Consider the following 18,241-nt stretch of genomic DNA (forward strand, 5'->3'; position numbering starts at 1 on the left):
TATATATGCTAGGCTGAATTTGAGGTAGCAGTGAGATATATATAACATATATATAACTCAAGCATAATGCCAGATAGGGTGGGTGTGTAATTGTTACCTGCTATGGGTGATGGGTTGGTCAGTTCATTAAGGCACAGGTAGAAAAGAGAGGGAAACCTACAGCCCTGTCTAACAACGTGGATAAGTGAAGTAGAGTCCTCGTGTTGTCTAGGCTGTGTAACTGCGCTAGGTACAGTCGCTAAATTTTGTTAGGCTATGTATCTCGGCAGTTGTGGCAGTACATTAAATTATACGTGTGGTAAGCATATAGTTAGGGTCACTGCCAGTGCACCCCTGGCTGCAGTGTCAGTAAGACAGTGTTTGCTGTTTTATGATGCAGGTGTGTAAGGAGGTGTCAGGGAGGAATCTCTATGGGTCAGTTTAAGTATACTAAACAAAGCATAAGTACAGGGCTTGGGTATGGAGCATAAGCATCAGGAACAATCAAGCGGTAAGTAGTACGTTAAGGTTCCTTGCTGGGTCTCTGCTCGAGTGGTTGAAGCCTTGTCTCTGCGTACAAAGTCACGGGTGGCCGCGGGATTCCAGCCTTGAGGGATTGTCGGGCTCAGCTAGTCCGGTGGCAAGCCCAATGCTTGCAAGTGGTGTGATGCTTCCGGCAGGTCCCGTATGATGATGATGGTGTCTCTGCGTGGTATCTGCAGTGAACGCGACTGGCTCCACCGGTAGCGGATGGTCTTTTTGCGTTGGAGAGAGGTAAGGGGTCGGAGTGACCATCGCCAGGCTAGAGTCCCCCAAGATAAATTCGCAAAGAAGGTTAAGGACATCCCCTCAAAGTTGTAGGGGGTTTGCCCCCTAACAGCCGCCATTACTGCTGCTCTTTCTCTGAAACTCTGAAATTGTATTATGAGGTCACCTGGTGCTGTGGTAGGTGCTTTGATTGGTTTCGGAAGTCGAAATATGCCCTCCAGTGATATTGTTTTAGCCTGTCGTGGCATGAGTATGGCTGTCAGAAGGCGCCTTGCGAAGTATGGGAAAAAAAGAAATACAAAAGAGTATGATGCTAAAATATGGATGTGCTAGTAAGTGGGGGGGGGGGAAGGTGGGGCAAATATTTAAAGGACCGCTCATAGGGGATTAACGTTAAACCATAAGTATCCCCTTGTGTTTATATCGCACTTACAGAATATCTGTAGTTTTCAAGCTCATCAAATTGATGGATATCCCCAAATTCCTCGAAATTAGGATGGTAGATTAAGCATGCAAAAGATAAAAAATATCATAGTGCAACACTGTTTGAAACTGTTTGAATCACAGCTTTTAATGGTTACACTTACAATAAGGTAGTTGTAAAAAGGCTCATCAAAATGATTCTGTTTTCTTCCATCAATGTGGGGCCAAAACGTCCTTATAAAAAGGTCAGGCAGGCAAAACAGATATACAATTATAAAATAATAAAATGCCAATCAAATAAAAAGTCTCAAGTCTCTACGCGTTTCGTCTGGGTCACCAGACTTCCTCAGGAGTAGTGCTTCAAATCAAAAGGGGCTGTTCAGGGCCTTTGCTAGGCTTGTGTCAGGGTTGCTGGTGTCCTACATGGATTCCCCAGCATGATGCTGCATGCTCCTGCACCATTATCTTATGACAAATGTAAGCAGTCTAATAGGGTCTTGTATCACCCACGAATCATATGGATGCCATTTATCTCACCTCTGCCACCCCAATTTTGCTTTGTTGTGTTTCTAGTTAGCCCAATAGTGCATTCTTGTATAATCTAATTCTGGTATCTGATTCTTGGCTTGTTAAACGTTTCTCCTGACCTCTGTACTCCTTTAACCTTGTCTAGTTTACTGTTCAGCAAATTTTCTCCTATGCTTGACCTCAGCCATTCACTCTGAAACTGTCCACCGTTAGTCTGGTCACTGTAAGGACCAGTACACGGAAAGTCATTTATTTGTTGTGTTTTGGGTCTGTACGTTTTGGTTCCTACCCGGTTAGCACTGGATCAGTTTGTGCATGGCCTGGCAGCTCATATTCTCAATGTTCCCCAGGCCAGCACTGGTGCACTGGGATATTTGTATCTTGGATCAACCAGGTTGACAGGCTATAAAGTATGTGTGCATACTTCCAAACGGTCCCTATTTTGTGCCCATATCCCTCCATCCCTCTTTTCTAGAAGCTCTATATTTTTGGTGTGTCTGAGCTTCACAGCAGTAATAGTCACAGTAATGTGTCCTTAAACTTCAATAAATGTGTTTAGAAACCACTCTGTGTAAGTAAGTTACATAGCATTTGTTAAAATAACATTTTAGTTGCATAAATTGTTATTAGTAAGTCACTTAAAACATTTAGAACAGCCCTGCCCTGGCTACACTTACACTCCTAATATTAGAAGTGTCCCTCTTTGTCCATTTGGAATGTTGGGGCATATGTGTATGGTGTCTCTGGTTCTGTTTAGAAGTGACATTTTTAACACATGCCAGTTGTCTTGGTGGCAAGGGAGTCATGGAAAATATCTTGGACCTGCACAGATCTCTTTTAAAGTGTTCAAGTCATGCTGATAGAAATTGCAGAAATATTTGAAATCACACTTTACAACTGCAGGAGTAACCATTCACCAAACCCATATATGGCATTCACCACATGACTAGGATCATCCAAACTGAGATCTGTAAGAAAATGGTAGTTCTTTGTACTTGCCTCCCAGGCTAGAACATGTCAGTCCTCTCCTGAATAGTACATGTTTTGATCAAGTTATAGTCAATCTAGTAATTTAGGTTTGACCGGTATTACAATCAACCTTCTATAAGATGATTAGACAACAGGTAGATTATTTTGTAGTCTTACAAATCATAATGAAGGTTGTAGTTTCTAACAGCTGGGCATCTACCTTTTGGCCATCCCTGTTCTATAACTACCATGCTTCTAGAACAAGCATGTCAAACTTGCAGCCCACGATGAATATCTTTGCAGCCCACCTGCCCTGGGGATGCTTTGTGCTGTGGCTTCGACCAGCCGCAAGACAGGAAAGATCTTTCCTGTCTAATTCACGACCGATCGCATACTCCCACGGCCTCAAAAGAGCAGGCCAGCCACTCCCCCTTCCCTCCTGCTCGCAGTGCCAGAGGAGCGTCTGGTCTGCTTGAGCAGAAAAGAGCAGAGCTGGAACTGCAGGACAGGTGGCTCATCTTAAGGTAGGAGAAGAGGGGCTTAGGGGACATTCCTGTGTAGTGTGTTAAATTGGGGAGGGGGAGGGGAAAGTGTATTAATTTGAGGGAGGGAGTGGGCAGTGTAATAATTTGGGGGAGGGGGCTGTGCATTAATTTGAGGAAGTAAGGGGGCAGTGTATTAATTTAGGGAATGAAGGGGGCCAGTGTATTAAATTGGGGGAAGGAGAAAGCATTGTATTTGAGTGGTGAAAGAAGGGGCAGTGTATTAAATTGGGGGAGGGAGGGTGCTATGTATTAAATTGGGGGGGAGGGAGGGCAGTGTATTAAATTAGAGTGATGGGAGTGGGAGCAGTGTTTTCAATTAAAGTGGAGGAAGGGGGGCCAGTGTATTAGATTGAGTGGAGGGGGCAGTGTATTAGAGTGGAAGGAGGAGGGCAGTGTATTAGATTAAGGGGCAGTGTATAAGAGTGGAGGGAGGAGGGCAGTGTTTTGTATTTAGGCGCAGTGTATTGGATTTAGGGGCAATGTATTGGATTTGTGGGCAGTGTATTAGATTGGGTCTGCATGGAGGCGCTGAACACAGGGCCGGTGCAAAGAATTTTGGGTACATAGGCGAAGATGCATTTTTCCGCCCCCCAAAAAACATCTGCACCTGTGTGCCTCTTAACCTCCCTTTTGTGTTTCTTATCCTGTCTTTAAATATCTGACTCCCTTCAGTGTATTTTATCTCCTATTTTTGCCTTTGTGTGTCTCCTATCTCTCCTCTTTGTATGACTCTTACATCCTCCCACATTTTGTGTGTCTTACTCCTCCCAGCCCCTTTGTGTGACTCCTTTTCTCCCAGCCCCTTTGTGTCTTTTACTCTTCCCAGCTCCTTTGTGTGTGTCTCTTTCCTTCTCAAGCTCCGCTGTGTGTTTCTTTCACATCCAGCCCCTCTCCCCGTCCCTTAATGGTCCCCTCCCTTCTCTGACCCTTACTGTTCCTCTCCCCTCTCTCCTCCTTTCCCTGTCCCTTAGTGTTCCTCTCCCCTCCCCCTCTGTTCCCTGTCGCTTAGTGTTCCTCTCCCCCCCTCCTCTCCCTGTCCCTTGGTGAGCCAGCCACCCACCCCCATAGTGGTCCCCTCCCCTTCCTTGTGTGCCTCCTACCTTTCTTGTAGTGTGGCTGAGTGGAGCAAATCCTGGTACAGTGAGCTTTTCCTGTCAGTCCTGCCAGGTACAGGAAACAGAAGTTCCTGTACCACGGTACACTCCGCTTGGCCGCGCTACAGTCAGGGGTGTATAAACAATGACAGTCACACACACTCAATGACAAACACACAGACGTATCTGACAGCCAGACTCACTTATCTGACACACTCATTCATTCACAGACACTCACACGCACACTGACAGACACACAAATACTGACAGACTCATTGACAAACACACACATACACACACACACAAACTCACAGACACACATACTCACACACACACACAAACACACACACACACTGACAGACACACACACTCACACACTGACAGACACACACAAACTCACACACTGACAGACACACACACACATACACACAAACTCACACACTGACAGACAGACACACACACACACACACACACACAAACACACAAACACAGACAGACACACTCACATGCACACACACACACACACTGACAGACACACAAACTCCCACAGACACACATACACAGACACACAAACTCACATGCACACACACACTCACAGTAATTAATAATATACATTTAATTTAAATTTCTCACCCAGCCTCCCTACCTGGAGAGCTGGCGTGGGTCTCTTATTAGTGGTCCAGTGGGGCTGCTGGGAGGCGTGCGGCTGAACTTGATTCCGAGGCGGCGAGGGAGCTCTGATCTCTCTGATCTGCTCCCTCGCAGGCTGTTTACTGATGCCGCGTTAGCCGGAATAGGACGTCATATTCCGGCTCCCGCGGCATCACAGCAAAAGGCGCGCGAGGGAGCAGATCAGAGAGATCAGAGATCCCTGGCCGCCCCAGAATCAAGTTCAGCCGCATGCCGCGCCGGGGATCCAGGAGGTGACCAGGCAGGAGGGAGCGCTTCCCTCCTGCCAGTCACTGGAATTTTGCGCCCCCTTATGGACGCGCCGGCCCTGGCTGAACACTCTCCATGGAGATGCTAATTGGTCGCGCAGCTTTTTGCCACATATGCACAATAGCCTCCCAGCTTTATTGCCACATATGCACAATAGCCTCCCAATGCTTTCCTACCGGAAAATCCCTTTGTTTATGCAGCCTTAGGCACATTGTCCTGCATGTAACTTGTACAGCCTTCCTAAACACTTCCTGTAACGAGTCATATAATGTTTACACTTCCTTTTTTTCAAATTCTGTTTAATTTAGAATTTCTTATCTCATGCTCTGATAATAGTTTTCTAGACACTGCAGGAGCCTCCTGCATATAATTAAAGTTCAATTTACAGAGCACGAGATAACTTTTAAAGTAAGTTACATCTGATTTAAAATGAAACCATTTCATTTTCATGCAGGCTGTGTCAGTCACAGTCAGGGAAGGTGTAGCTAGGGCTGCATAAGCAGAAACAACATTTATTTAACTCCTAAATGACAGTAAATTGAGCGGTGAAACTTCAGAGGCATGATCTATACACAGAAATTGCTTCACCCGTTGTACAGCACTACAGAACCTGATGGCGCTATATAAATAATAAAATAATTATAATTAAGCTAAAGTTTTTTTGGGTGACTATAGTGTCCCTTTAAAGTAAAAGTGCTACAACTCCCATCATACCCTACTGTGTCCATCAAATGAATATTGCTTATGGGGTGACCTTCTCAGATCCTTTGACTATAAATTAAAAAAAATTGTAGGAGCTGGTAAGAATGTAGCACACATAACTAGCAGATGTGTATTAGTTGAATTTAATGAATTATCAAACAAGCTTGACTCAGCAGTGTAAAGGAGGAAGTCAATCCATGGTGTTGTTCTTCATACATTATGTGTGTACAATACACTGTGTACAAAGATAAAATCCACACCATTCAGACAGGGAGTAGAACTCTTTGGAAGTAATGAGCATAGACATATGGTAAGGAGTCCCTGCTAGTGCATGAGGTCATGATGCATGACGTCCTATTCACGCACCCGAACCAAACGTGTCTCAATAAAGCTTTAACGTTGGGCTTTAAACCGCAAGGGATGCCGGGAGTTGTAGTTTCCACCGTCGCTTCCTTGATATAGCACAGGCTGTCTCGGAGCTTCAGTAACCAGGTTAGAGAAACACTGCGTGTGATAGGGAGTGCTCGTTTTGAAATGCCCTAAAAGCTGATTTCGGAGCTGTTTGTCTATTAATTCATTATCTGCTGGTTGTGTGTCAGGTTATCAGAAACACGTGCTGTTGTGTATTAACCCTTGTGGTGTAGTATTAGATATGCCTTTTGTTAAGAGGGCCTGCAACTGAGATAAATATAATACTGTTGGCAATATATATACTTTCCCTTTGTTGATAGGGCGCTTCACCCATTTTGGACTATATTTCCATGATTCTCAGCCAGCCATTAGCCCTGTTAGGGCCATAGCTTAGACAGGTATCTTTTGTCACAATTAAGCTGGCACATCAATGATCATTATGGTGTTTATTCACTAAACGCCAAAGTGTTGTGAATTATAGTCCAACTTGCAAAACACAGGCAAAAATTCCCCTATACTTTAGGCAGACATGTAGTTATTCACTAAAGACCGAATTCTGCCAGCTTAGAATATAAAAAAAAAATGTGGGAGCCACAAAATCCAGACCTGTGACCCTCCAGATTTTGCAATACTGTGACTCCTAATTAGAATGAATGTAGCCCAGATATCAGCCATAAATGACCAGATGAAATCCTGAACCAACTCATGAAAGTAGCAGCCAAATATCTGATAAGATAGAAGTCACCCGCATTTCTGATAAGACAAATTTACAGTTTAATTCAGTTGGAGTGAATTTCCAGGCAGATATTGGCCCATTTAGATAAACGCTATGATTGCTAAAATTTACAATTAGCACCGTTATGGCGGCTTCTGCCATTTGACAGGTTAAAAAATTACTCCTAGCACCGTAACCACTTTAGGATCAAAATTTTAAAACTGTGAAAATGCAGGAAGTTCCTCTAGACCACTAGTGGCTGCCTGGAAAACTGCCACTTGAAATTGTATTAACTGCATTGTAAACTGTAATGCTTTACATTGCAGGGTTAAGGAGACAGGGACAGTGAACGCAAACCACTTCAATGAGGTTTGGGTGCCTATAGCGTTGAGGAAATACGAGACGGGGGGATATGATAGAAACATTTAAATACATAAAGGCAATCAACACAGTAAAAGAGGAGACTATTTAAAAGAAGAAAAACTACTACAAGAAGAGGATATAGTCCTAAATTAGAGGTGCAAAGGTTTAAAAATAATATTGGGAAGTATTACTTTACTGAGAGGGTAGTGGATGCATGGAATAGCCTTCCAGCTGAAGTGGTAAAGGTTTATGCATGCGTGGGATAGGCATAAAGCTATCCTAACTATAAGATAAGGCCAGGGACTAATGAAAGTATTTAGAGACTTTTAATATTTTGAAAAATATTTAGATTTTTTGTTTGGAAAAATTGATAGATATATATATATATAAATTATTATTATTATTATTTTTTTTTAAAAAAGATTATCCAAACATTAAATAAAGTCGAAAATCTTATCCAGGCCTTTATCGGTTGACATTGAAAGGTCTATTCTCTATGTGGTACGACAGATTTATTAACCCCTTTAGGACACAACTTCTGGAATAAAAGGGAATCATGACGGAATATTTCTGTCATGTGTCCTTAAGGAGTTAAAGAAAAATATAAGAAAAAATTTAAACATATACTCTTTTTACATGTTACGATTTTTTCTTTTGTGTGCAGATCCCTTTGCGGTATATAATCAGCCTAGAGCTCTTCCCGCTCTAGGGAGTAACTTGGCTAATCTCAAGACTCTCATTTTACTTAATGGAGTCTAGCCAGTCAAGAACCTCTTTTTCAGGCTAATGGAGTCTGAACTGTTAGAAAGTTTTATTTCTGCAAGTATAGGTGCGTTACTGGACCTTATAAGGTCGTAGAGAAGAATATAAACCCGGAGAGGAACAAAAAAATAAAACACAATATCAGATGAAGACTAGGGTCAGGAGCACAGAGAAAAACAATGTCAAGAACAAGCCAGGAACTAGTACATGGAGTGGGAAGTCAGACAAGCCAGCTACACAAGGACAGGAGAGCAGAAAGTTGTCAAGTAACAGAGAAACACAATCTGGACAAAATAGCATCAAGGATACTTTAACCATGAAAGGGCTCAGAGCAGCCAGACAGCCCACCCGTAAACAGGGAAGTCCCATACCTGATTTGCTCTTGCTTGTTTGAAGTAATCAGATTAGAACGGTATCACGTGTGTTACTTACAGGAGCCCTACAAAAATAAGCAATCAGAATGTCTCAGACGGGTCAGAATCAGACAGACAACCCTCTTGGATTGCCCCAGGATAACAGATTGCGCAGTTGCACAGCAAGCAGTGTGCATCCATAGAAAGTGGGAAACAAGGTTTCAAATCCCACCAGAGCCAATTAGAGAGCGCTTCCTGACACCACCTGTTTATCCTTCCCCTGTTTTACGGGGGAATTTAAAACTCCAATTTCAAAGCACACCCTCAGTTCTGCTCAGAACATATGTTTCTTAGATCTTCTGGTTTGGTTCTCTGCCTTTGTCAACTTAACAGCAACTCTTTTCAATTGCCTACTGGCCGAGGCCTCATTGCCGGTGTCAAGTGGACTCTAAATAATGTTTGTGGACAGAGTCTTTCTGCTGGGCTCACAGATCATTGAAAAGGCATCCTCATAAGGTTGCATGGGTTTTTGACATGGTCTCTTGTCTCCTATTAGACCAGCAGATGGTCTCTCATTGCACCCTACTCTCCTCTGTAAGGGCCTCCAGACTCGACCCACTGACAGGGGTTCATGGGTAATTCAACTGGCATGTCTAACTGGCAGTGCTTTGAACTGCTTGAGAAGGTTTACCTAGAGAGCTAATTGAAAGCAGAATTCATAATACCAAAGGCTGCCAGAAGGACAACAGCTCAAAAAGCTTGCCCTTTGGTGGGTCCCCACTCAGTTCTCACGCTGGTTTTAGCTCATCTTGTGCCATTACAGAGAGAACCTGTAATGATACAATTGCGTATTAGATTGATCCCACCCAAGAAGGTGGTACAAATCTAAAATGCAGGCTGGCTTCCTCTGTACGAGAGTTCAGCTGATTAGTTCAGCCTTGTTAGGCCTCATTGGTGAGGTATATCCAATACCCTTCTAAACACTGTGAGCAAGGTGTTCATGTCTGGATAACCCTTCAACTATTTTAAAACCTGGTCAGGGATTTACTGAAGCTACTAAGTTTCTCTAAGCTTTTGTGCTTTCTCAGAGTTCTCATATTCTCTGTTTTATCTTTATAGCACTACCACTTACATGCCTAGTTGCAGCTTTTAGTTTGGCTTTGTCTCTTTACACCAAGCAGAGGCAGGTTTTAAATTTGTTGCAGCTGTTAAAATTGAACTGCTAGCATGGAAATTATTTCCCATGGAGCTGTTAATGGGAATTACCAGTCAAAGGTAGGTATGGCATGATTTTGCCATTTGAAAACAGCTGCTACTCACCATCGTTAGAGGCAACCATGTTAGAAAAAAGCTAATTTCTAAAACTTTAGACTTTAGAACAATGGGCAAATTGTGCTGCTGTGGGAAATGGCCAGGGAAAGAAAATTCCACCGACTACTGTATGAATTTTCTGCTTTCCTGCCCAACCACAGCAGTATCACTAATGGGGAATCCCCAAGCGTAAGAAAGGAGGGATACATAAGAGTTAGCTGCAAAATATATATATATATATATATATATATATATATATATATAAATAACAATGTCATTGAGACAGTAGAATGCACATTGGTTCCAAATATAATGTTACAAAATGTGTGTACCTGTAATTGATAATGTTTTGCGAAAGTTGTATTAGAAGACCATGAAGCTAGCTTGCAAATTGTCTCAGTGGGAACACTTACCCAGGCCACCCCGATGCTGCCATGCCTCATGTAGAGTGTAGTCGAATAAAGGACGGCGATGAGACAACTTAGATATAGCCACGAATAACCATCTTCTAATAGGTGAAAAAAGAAGCAGCTTCTCCTTTCCTTGATCCTTCTGGTAACACAAATTCGATCTTCCTTCAGGACATAGTTGTTTTCTATAAACAACGAGAGCTCTACAGACATCCAATGTATGTAGCTGCTACTCCTTTTGCGTTTGAGGATCTTTAAAAAAGACTGGTGGATATGAAGGATAGTAACCACTTTTAGGCAAGAAGAACAGTAAAGACGTAGAATGACTTTACCCAGAAAAAGCACTGTATGAGGGGAGTTACCTAATAGTGCTTGAATTTCTGATGCAAATCTTGCTGATGTTATTGCCACTATGAAATTATTTTTCAAAGTGAGCATACATATTGCAGCTTCCTCTGGAGGTTCAAAGAGCTTTAAAGAAGTAAGTCCTAAGGGGATCTTGATATGAGGACAAATCTTTATTATGTCAGGATTACTAGTACGTAGAATTGTGTCACACAGATGACTAATAGGTAATGTATTACCGGGCCTTAGAATGGCCGGACTTAACATACCTGTAACGGAACTCCCCGTACTCCGACCGAGTACCTTCCGTTGATGGACGCTTCCTAGCTTGCGCCGAGGACCACAAGCACCGCATCAGACACCACAACCACCACAGACTCCACAACAGCCATAGCTTAACTGGAGTCTCGCCGTCTTCTGCCCACCCTGAATCAGCTTCTGTCCTCCAGGACCGTGTGGGGAATACCTCTCCTCCAGGAGAGTGTATCAGGAACAAGCTATTAAAAGAGCTAAGTGATTAAAGCTCAGGGGAGTATGGAGAGCATAGCAATCCCCAGTGTGAGTATAGCTGTCCTCTCCAATCACGAGACAAGACAACGTGTTGAGGGTCAAGAAGAACTGTGTTTAATTAGCACCAAAGGACCTTCTTTTATGGAGGTCTTACACATACAGGACCGCCCACAGGGTTTTTCAGAAGAACCAATAGAAACATTACAACACGTACAATAAAGTAAACCTTTCCCAGCAGAAATCCTCCCCTCTGCCTGTGATACAATTATCTCAAGACAATAGACTAACTTAATTATCACAGAAAGAAAATATACAGTTTTTACACAATTCTTATAACTTTAAAAGTATGCATGCAATATTAATAAAAGTTACATATTTTCAAATCAGCGTCCTTTAAATATAAATATACTCGAAAATTATAAAAATCCGTCCAGTAGATCAAAAGTTAGCTGGGAGTCCTTTTATGACCGACCGCAAGCACATTTTCATGTCCAAAACAGTTCCATGGATTTGGGCTGTGCGGTCGGTCTATTTTTACATTGAAAAAATGACTAAGTCACATTCGAACGAGCGTTCGAATCTTTGAATGGGTCTTAGTCTCCAGCCACAGTGTCGAAGTGGAGAAGAAGGTATGGGTCAGCGGTGTTCGTGCAATTGGGTAGCTGAAAACAGTTCCATAGATTTAGCTGCACACACAGCTTACCGCGTTCAAATTAGTTAAAATTGCCGCCACCACGTGTTCGTTTGTCGAATGGCGGCCACTTCGACTACTTCGGCACTTCGGCTGTATCCGAAGTGCCAATTTAAAGTTGCAACACTCCTCCAAAGTAATTAAAGGGCCAGAAACAGCATTATAAAAATCCATTATGCCCAAATCAGTTCCTTAAAGGGTAATACATCCCAGGGGCCATAGTCACATGGCAGGAAGCTGGCAATCAGTCCTCTCCAATGCCCAGTAGCAAATGGCAGTTTGTCACAATACCAAAGAGTAGTCAGGATACTTGCCGAGGTCAGGGGATACAGAAAGAGACACAATGATAAGGGAAAGCCAGAAGTCAGGGATACAGAATACAGGGAAGTCAAAGTCAAAAACCAGAAGAAACTTGAATCAGGAACGCGCTCTCAGACAACCACTAGGGAAACCACGACAGGGCACTGAGCAGGATGAGAACTGGGCCTAAATACCCCTCCTCTGGATCTGATAGGCTGTAATCGGCCTTTGACCCCAAAGGCAGTTACCAGGTTACCATTTGCATATTTGCTGCTCAGCACAAACCCTCATGTGGATTTGATTGCTGCTCAGCACAACTTTTCCTGTCAGGACAGTAATGTTGCTCGGCACAACTCTTCCTGTCAGAACAGTAAATGTCATTAATCACATTTGTATATGTGGATGAATACGTGACATTACCCCCCACCTGAAGAACGCCCACCGGGCGGGCAGGACCAGGCTTCAGAGGAAACTTGGCATGAAAATAGCGAATCTTGCGGCCAGCATGTATATCAGATGCCGGAACCCAAGAACGATCGGCTGGTCCATAACCTTTCCAATCCACCAAGTACTGTAAAGTGCCCCGAGAAAACCTGGAATCAATTATGGAGGAGACCTCATACTCATCCTGTCCAGAAACAACTAAGGGAGGAGGAGGGACACTTGAGACAGTATATTTATTGCAAACAAGAGGTTTGAGTAGCAACACATGAAAGGTGTTTGGAATACGCAATGAGGCCGGGAGGGCCAGAGAATATGACACTGGGTTAATCCTCCAAAGGATACGAAAGGGGCCCAGGAATCTGGGTGCAAACTTCATACTAGGAACTTTCAATTTGATGTTGCGCGATGATAACCATACCCTGTCACCCACTTGGTAAACGGGGTTGGCACCCCGCCGTTTATCCGCATGGAACTTGAAGCGATCAGCCGCAGTTTTGAGAGCGGAATGAACTTTGGTCCAAGTATCACGGATAGAAGAAAGGCGATCATCCAAAGCAGGGATAGTTGTCTCAGAGAAAACAGCCGGCAGGATAGTAGGATGATGACAGTTATTAACAAAGAACGGGCTGTGACCAGAAGAGTCATAGGTAGCATTGTTCCTTGCAAACTCGGCCCAGGGTAGTAATTCGGACCGATGATCTTGAGTGCTATTTACAAAACAACGCAGATATAACTCTAATTACTGGTTAGCCCTCTCAGCCATGCCATTAGTTTGGGGATGGTAAGCGAAAGAAAAAGGCAATTCAATGCCCAACTGTTTACTGAACGCCCTCCAAAACTGAGACACAAACTGATAGCACTGCTCTGTAGTCAATGCATGGACTTAATTCTCCATCTTTCTTTTCTACAAAAAAGAAGCCTGCACCAGCAGGTAAGGATGATTTCCGTATATAGCCCTTGTTTAGTGAGTCTTTGATATGTTCTTCCATTATTTTACTCTCGTGTGGCGATAAGGCATATACTGCCCCTTTAGGTGGCATAGCGCCGGCTAACAGATTTATGGAGCAGTCATATGACCTGTGAGGAGGTAAGATATTGGACTGACTCTTACTAAATACTTCCTTAACCTCCCAGTATTGTATGGGAATTTCAGAGGGTTTGAGGTGTAGTAGTGGGTAATTTAATGGTGCCCACTCTCTTGGTGAGGTGTAACATTCACTTCCCATTACAATCCTTGCCCCATTCCAATATTTCCGTATTAGCCCCGTCGATATGAGGGTTGTGCTTACTAAGCCAAGGAAAGCCTAATATGATAGGGCAAGAAGGAGATGCAATAACTTGGAATATTATATCTTCCTTATGTAAGGCACCAATAGACATGTTAATGGGCAAGGTTTCATGGGTAATTAAGGGTTGAGAGGTCTCAACCCTTCAATAGCCTCAACGGCCAGAGGTGATATTCTCTCCTTGATAGGTATAGCATTCTTTTTAACAAAATTATCATCAATGAAATTTCCTGCTGCACCTGAGTCCATCAGGGCCTTGCATGAAAAGTTCTTTTTGTCAACTATGATCGTAATATCAAGGAGAAATCTATTTATGTTATTCCCAAAGGACGTATCCATTACACCTAAGACCTGTCCCCTTAAGGTTCTTAGGTGCGGTATTTTTCCGGACGTATGGGACAAGTACTCCTCATATGTCCTTTTTTACCACAGTATATGCATAGACCCTCTCTTCTCCTATGTTGTCTTTCTGCCTCGGACAGTCTAGTGACCCCCAACTACATAGGTTCAGGTTCGGACTGTATAGAGAGGTCAGGAACAACCGGTCTGGAGAAATGAGGTGCTAATGGCAAAGCCATACGTCTGGTTTTATTTCTGGTTCTGAGCCTATTATCAATTAGCATAATAAACGTAATACACATTAAGTTAACTCATTAAGTTTTTTGGGTAGTTCTTTGGCAGCAATCTCATCCAACATAGTCTCAGATAATCCCTTCTTAAATGCTGAGATTAATCCGCTGTTAGTCCAGTCTACCTCGGAAGCCAAGGTGCGAAATTCTATGGCATACTCCGAGAAAGACCGGTTCCCTTGTCATCCTCCCTGCCTAATGGTTCAAACGTAAGTTTAAATTCCGCAAGGAATTCATGGTAATTGTGTGCAATGCTCCTACTACTCTCCCATAACGGATTGGCCCAAGCTAAAGCTTTACCTTTAAGTTGGTTCATCAGGTAACCAATTTTAGCTCTGTCCATGGGTAAAGATCCCGGTGAGGCCTCAAAATGATACTGCATTTGGTTAATGAATCCCCGGCATTCTTGAATATTACCATCAAAATGCTGGGGAGGAGATAGGGAGATAGTAGGTGCCTTATGTACTACAGGAGGTACATTAGGTGGAGGTGACACAGTTGGAGAAGCCGCAGGTTGCAGATGCGCTCATCTCGGATGCACCAGAAGTGGGAACTGTCAAGGTCTCCCACAACAGGGCTATCGTAGTCTTCTCTAACTGCTGCCGATCAGTTTGACTTACCATATAGGAGGACTTTACTGCAATACGAACCTCAGATCCAGGAGGATTCTTCTGGACTACTTCATTACCAACAAAAACCCTCTACACTACTACAGTCTATCCCAGCCAAGATATCTCTACTTTTGGTGAGATACATCCATATAGAATTTTTCAGTGCACTATTTTCTAACATTGGACTGCCCTACATACTTTTGTGCCTTATTTGTGCCTTTTTCTCCTTTTTTCTTTTTCTTTTTTCATTTTTTTCTTTTTCTTTTTTAACTACCGTATATACTCGAGTATAAGCCGAGCCGTATATAAGCCGAGGCCCCTAATTTTACCCCAAAAAACTGGGAAAACGTATTGACTCGAGTATAAGACTAGAGTGGGAAATGCAGCAGGTGGGAAATTATTAATTGAATATTTATTTAATGAATGCAGTGTGTGCGTATGAATGCAGTGTGTGTGTGTGTGTGTGTGTGCAGTGTGTGTGTGTGTGCAGTGTGTGTATATGAATGAAGTGTGAGTGTGTGTGATGCAGTGTGTGTATGTGTTGGTGGGGGGGTGGGCATTTTGATTATTGTTTTTATTAATTAATTATTATTATTAATATGTATTATATTATATTATTAATTATTATTATTTATTTTTAAATTATTATTTTAATATTTTTTATTATATAAATATTATTTTATTTTATTATATTAATATTTTTTTTTTCGTCCCCCCTCCCTGCTTGATACATGGCAGGGCGGGGGGCTCTCACTCCCTGGTGGTCCATGGAATGAGCACTGTGTAGGAGGGGGGCTGGCAGAGCTCTTACTTACCTCTCCTGCAGCTCCTGTCAGCTCCCTCCTCCTCCGCGCCGGTCCGTGCAGCTCCTCTGTCAGCTCACACTGTAAGTCTCGCGAGAGCCGCACTATGACCCCGCGGCTCTCGCGAGACTTACACTGGGAGCTGACCGAGGTGCCGAACGGACCGGCGCAGAGGAGGAGGAGAGAGCTGACAGGAGCTGCAGGAGAGGTAAGTAAGAGCTCTGCAGCCCCCACAGCCCCCAGTCTGTATTATGGCAATGCAAATTGCCATAATACAGACAGTGACTCGAGTATAAGTCGAGTTGGGGTTTTTCAGCACAAAAAAATTTGCTGAAAAACTCGGCTTATACTCGAGTATATACGGTATTTGGCGATATTTTTATATTTTTCTCATTTATTTTGATTTTTTTTGCTATTTTTTAAGGTCTATCATTACTCCAGCAGGTGGTGGATCCATCTATGATACCTTACCCCCACACGGGATATCAGGACTGTGATTAGTTGTATATAGCATTGTATATATCATGAATTGATACCTTGTGCATGATATATGAAATTATGAAGGGATTGCCATTGGTTGTAAATACTATCTGTATATATTATGAATTTTCTCTATATGCACGATATATTAGTTTAGGATAAGGTCACCAATTATTTCCAGTAGCCTTTTTGAATCACACTGGGTCAGTATTTAATAAATTAATTGTTTTGCATACTGATTTTATGAATTTCTTCTTTATATGCATAATTAATGCATAGAGTGCTGTATTTATGTTTATATTATTGCTTGATAGCCCCAGGCCCCAACTAGGATCCCTGCAAATAATGGGGCTATCGGATGTACAGAGCCCGAGAAATAATCTTATTAATTCTGGAGCTCAAGGCTCTGTACATTCCTGCAATTAGTTCCACAGCGTTGCTTGATTTAGTCCGGTGAATTCAAACTTCGTGCCTAAACCAAGCAATAGCCAATCCGGAAAAAGGGTGCGAAACAAATCGCACCAGTCAGAGCTCATGGAGGAGACGCGTTTCGACGCCCAATCATTTGAAATGGTGCGAAAACCCTGTTTGAATGGGGCGCTCCTTCTCTGATTGGTCACCTGCACCCTGCAGCGATCAATCAGTGCTCACTTGTGCCGATCCATCAGGAGAATGGAGCAAACCCAGTTTGAATGGGAGCTCCTTCTCCCGATTGGTCGGCACAGACTTCTAGGCAGCCAGCGGGAGTCTGCGGCTGTGAAGTCGACTCACAGCCCCAGGGTCTCCGTTGGGGCTCGCGCTTCTCTCCGATGGCTGCCCCCACTTAGGCAGCCCCAGGGAGAGCGCTACTTGGGCATCTACGAGCCTGGCCCCGTAGCTCCCGGGAGGGGAAAGCAGTGATTATAGTTCTGTTAGGAATAGGTAGGGCGATCCCCGACATGGGGACCTGAAACAGTGCGGGCAGGCCAGTTCAGGATACGAATGCTTCCCTTGGCGTTCGGCTATACGAACTGGCGGCCACCCAGGGGAGAATTCATTAATGATTTCCCTTGCAGTTTCTGAATGTTCTAATGAGCGTTCTAAATGTGAAATCAAGGTGGTCCCCATTCGGGAGACGGATGGGTTCCTTTCGTATGAGCTCTCCCGAACGGGAAACAGGCAAAATACATGAAATACATAAGATACATGGGGAAACACAGAATACAGGGGGAAAACACACAAATAAGCAGTGAGCATGGTACTTAGTGACGGTGGTCCGTCACACATCTCCCCCTTGTCCACCTCCGGCAGCTGCAGCATGACTCACACGGGTCAGCTCACTGCTGCCAGGAGGTGACACATACTCCTTTAGAGCCATGCCCACAACAGTATTTGTTCCCAACCAGCCCCTACAGTCCTCGGGTCTGGCTGGCGTTGCACCCTGCACCCTCCTGGGTACAGGTTGACTTAGACATAAAGTGTCTTTAGCCCAGGAGGCCATCCATCCCAGGCTCCGGTACACAGGCGTCTCTGCACCCATAACAACCCCCACCCAAACAAGTGTGCCCCCGGGCTCTCTGCGCCTGTAACAACCCCCTCCCAAACAATGGTACCCCACCGGCCTGTTCATCACCTGGGTCCCCCTGGTTCTTCTGGCTGGAGAAGAACCAGGGGGAGAATAGAGCAAACCCAGTTTGAATGGGATTGGTCGGCACGGACTTTCAGGTGGCCAGTAGGACTCTGCAGCTGTGAAGCCGACTCACAGCCCCAGGGTCTCTGCTGGGGCTTGCGCCTCTCTCCGGTGACTGCCTCCACTCCATCAGGCAGCAACGAGCCTGATACATGGGGAAACACAGAATACAGGTGGAAAACACACGAATAATCAGTGGGC

General features: G+C 43.8%; 1 protein-coding gene across 2 annotated transcripts in view; it reads left to right on the forward strand.

Moving 5' to 3' along the window:
* Nucleotides 1-6,371: 6,371 nt before the first annotated feature.
* Nucleotides 6,372-18,241, forward strand: part of RHBDD1 (rhomboid domain containing 1) — a 178,588-nt gene continuing 166,718 nt past the window's right edge. For both annotated transcript variants that reach the window (XM_063441005.1, XM_063441008.1), the window contains exon 1: nt 6,372-6,439. The gene's annotated coding sequence lies outside the window, so the exon portion shown is untranslated. The remainder of the gene's footprint in view (nt 6,440-18,241) is intronic.

This window comes from Pelobates fuscus, chromosome 2 (genome assembly GCF_036172605.1).
Source record: "Pelobates fuscus isolate aPelFus1 chromosome 2, aPelFus1.pri, whole genome shotgun sequence".
NCBI classification, from domain to species: Eukaryota; Metazoa; Chordata; class Amphibia; order Anura; family Pelobatidae; genus Pelobates; species Pelobates fuscus.